The sequence below is a fragment of the Ixodes scapularis genome, unplaced genomic scaffold (genome assembly GCF_016920785.2).
Source record: "Ixodes scapularis isolate PalLabHiFi unplaced genomic scaffold, ASM1692078v2 PGA_scaffold1__304_contigs__length_218370807, whole genome shotgun sequence".
Taxonomy (NCBI): domain Eukaryota; kingdom Metazoa; phylum Arthropoda; class Arachnida; order Ixodida; family Ixodidae; genus Ixodes; species Ixodes scapularis.
In genome coordinates this window covers 112678022-112681652 of record NW_024609846.1, presented here as the reverse complement: position 1 = coordinate 112681652, position 3631 = coordinate 112678022, and positions in this window count along the sequence as shown.

Here is a 3631-nt window from a genome sequence, read left to right as displayed (position 1 = left end):
GCTGATAAACGGGTGAATCTAGATGGTATTCCATTTTCTATCTAAGCACTGCGGGAAGCAACCGTCGTTCTTGCAGGAGACAGACGCTAATGCGCCGTTGCGCCTCTCCCCTTGATGGCAAAGTATTGCAAGCGAAAATTGCTCGCCAAAAGTTGGAAAATAAACTATTGCAATTATTTGCAAAGCATACTGTATCATGCAAAACGGCTGTTGTGGAAAGCTTTTTTTTATTTTTTTTTTTTAGGGAAGTCGGTTACACAAGTCAAAAAGCCTGCGACTCACAACGGTAAAAATAATATTAAAAAAACAACATAACGTTCGATTTTTGTGTAGGAGCATGTTAGTATGAGAGTAAGTATCGACAGAAAACAATAAGCTGGAAAATATTTACCGTTTCCTATTTCCTTTTCATGCATTGGGGTCTGGTGCAGTCGATTTTTATGCTTTCAACCTAAAAATCGCTACACTTTTAATAACATATTTACCATTACAATTAAACAAAAATATATCACTTTGAATGAAACTTATAATCTTAGTTTAATTTCCGCGTATTTTCAAGTGTATTATATACTTTCGGACGGCACAGAATTTCGGAGTTTGCGCGTTGGTGAATTTACTTTAATACTTATTTCTCGAGTCGTGAAAATACCATCCTCCTCTTACTCCCCCCCTCCCCCCCCTCCCCCCCCATCATCCCCCCGGTCACGGTGTCCCGCATTTCGCCGTCAGGATGGTGGTCACCCTAAACTTGAATAATTGAAACCTCGGCTTTTTTTTCTTCCATGGAGCTTCGTCGCACTAGGAAGTCGCACACTCGGCGATTGGGCCTGAGTCCGACGCCACGAGTCCTTCGACGCATTTATTGGGCCCGAGGCCCAGCCGCGGTGAAACGCTGTGAAACGCGACGAAAAACCCGAATACAATGCATCCGCCAAAGAGCAGAGGGGAGAGCGGGGCGGCGAGTTATTTTAACCTAAAGGCGGCCTCATCACGTGATTCCAAGATGGAAGCGCCCATGCAATGGAGGAGGAAACAATCTATACGACGGCTCGTATTTAGGTCACATAATTTAAACGGGAAACGACGGTAGCAAAAATGGGGACAGCTCACAATACGTCTGAGACGTATTGATCCGCACGTTGTGTCCTTTCGTGTTCGGTTTAAATTATGTGTGACCTGTAACTACCTCCACTGCTTGTGAACTTGGCCTTCGGGTATATTTAGGTGTGGCTTATTGAAAACAGCCCCCTTTCCAGTGATATTTTATTGCATTTTATGATAAAGTACACACACACCTTTCCACCCGACAGTTTGTTCGTGCATCATTAAAAAAAAAAGAAGAAACGGGGGGTGCTTTTGTTTTTATTTATATATTTATTTCGCGGGTGTAGTTACTGAATTTCTTGGCAGTGGTTGTCGACGTCGGAGCACGAACGTCACAGCCGACAGCGTCACCCGGGAGACGGTCACGGGGCAGCGGCTCCCGAAATCGCGTTTCCGGGAAAAATAAAAGCGTCTCGGTGCTGCGGGAGAGAAAGAGAGAGGACCGGGCCTGCGGGAAATTGGCTTCGATGGGTTCAAGACGGCCGACGAAATTGTTTCGAGAGTGGCCGGGCTCGCGTAATGTTTCTCTTGGGATCAATATTTCTTCCTCGCGTAATACTTGGGGCGCTATAGATTTGTCGCCGGTATCCACTAGAAAGGCTCAAAAACCAATCAGGACACGGAGATTTGCGTCCGCGAGATGTTTACACTTTTGTGTAAGATCTGCTACGAGAGTGGTTCCCAGACTGTGGTGGCTTGTGACCCAACAAAATAGAAACAATCGTATCGAGACCCCCCCCGCCACCCCCGAATCAGCTAAAGTAAAAATTAGACCAAAAAGAAAAAAAAAAAAAAAAAAGAAGAAAACTCGATGCTTCCACCACACTGATTCTCGAAGAAATGCGTTAAAATTTCGCGCAACGGTTACATATAACGAAGCGTAGTGAATGCAGCCTCTGAGCACTTTTCCGTGGGGTGAACATTCCCGAAACCCGCCTTCTCCCTGGTGAAAGCAGATCAGGCAACTTAGTCTCGGCACGAAGGACGTGCGCGCGATGCGCGGAAAACGACAGAGCTATTGCGTTGGTGCGCATCAATGTTTGTGCATACATGCATGCCATGCATACAGGGGCGACGAAACCGTGCGCTTACGGCCCGGTAACATAAGGCGACTGCGCGTTACTGAACGGCATGTCAGGCCGAAGAACGGGACCACAGCCCGTGCGCGTCCATGTATGGGTCTCCAAAGCTGGCGGCAGGGGCTTCCGAGGGCGTCCAAAGCGCGCACCCGCACGCCGGCCGAATAACGTATCATGTCCACTTCGTTTCAGCTTAGCTCAGAGTGCAGTCGAAGGCTGGGGACGGTTCACCCCATGTAAAAGAGCGCTCGTACGCATCACTAAGTAATTCGCAAAAGTAAACTTTCAGGTATACTTTGTTGTGTGCAAACATTGCACAGTTTTTCGGCTGTGTTCTGCTAAGAACTAAATATTAAAAAAATAAATGAAATAACTGACGTTTCGCGTTCTTCATAAGATAGTAATGAATATTCTGAATGACTGATTGTTCACGGGCTCAATTTTTTGCGATTTAAGTCAAAGCTGAAGTTTTGGAATAATTCGCGGGTTCTAATTTTCGCAACGCGGTGGGATCTCAATATAGATTCCAATGTGTTTATATTTTAGCGGAATTGTTCGCGGGACCTATTTTCCGCAAATTCTAGGCGATTCGCGAAATTCGCGACAATTAGGTCCTCGCAAAAATTACGTCGTTTACAGTATGCTGCGACGAAAAACACCTACCTGCTGGCAACACTGATGCGACTACTACGCGTTTTTTTTTCTAATTTTTTTCGTGTGATTTCGTTTTCTCAGAAGCCGAATCGTGGATTTCAAGTTCAACGCTTTCCTCGCCAAGTTGCTAGACATGCTTTGTTTTTCTGTTTTCTTAATTTCCACTGACAACGCAAGGTAAGAAGAAAGCCACGTTTGGGCGTCAGGCGCGCGCTCGTGATGAATGCATGTACTTTACTTCGTCAGCAGTCTCAAACCGTGTCGTACCGGGAAGTTGTTCAACAAACAACGGAGCTAACAGAGGTTGGGAAATCGTCGAAAGGTTGCTTCGCCGACGGCGGGAAACGCTTTCCGGTGAAACACGGGTCAAAATCGGGTGTCAAAGTGGCGGTCAGAGACAAAACCTTGAGGTTTCGGTGGACCGCCAAGAAAACGCGTACTCCAGTGCGACTGTGCTTCCCAGCACAGCCGACAAGGAACACCCCTCGCCCCCCTGGTCGCGGCTGGCGGAGTTTGTCTTGGCAAAGACTGCTACGCCTGCCAGGAAGCAGGAGAAATGACACCAGCGGCGACAATGACGCCGTCGATGGACGCGGCTGGCCACCCTATGAACGACGCCAAAGACCCCGCCTGCGTCCCCCGTAACAACTGAAGGGACGGGAACAAGCAATGATAGCCTGCACTGATGTTTTACGGCAAGAGTATGTCGCAAAGGTAACATAAAGACGTTGTATCAATCAATCAGGGACGCAGTATGCTTTTGTTGCTGTTATGCGTTTGCGGAGAAAGCGCTC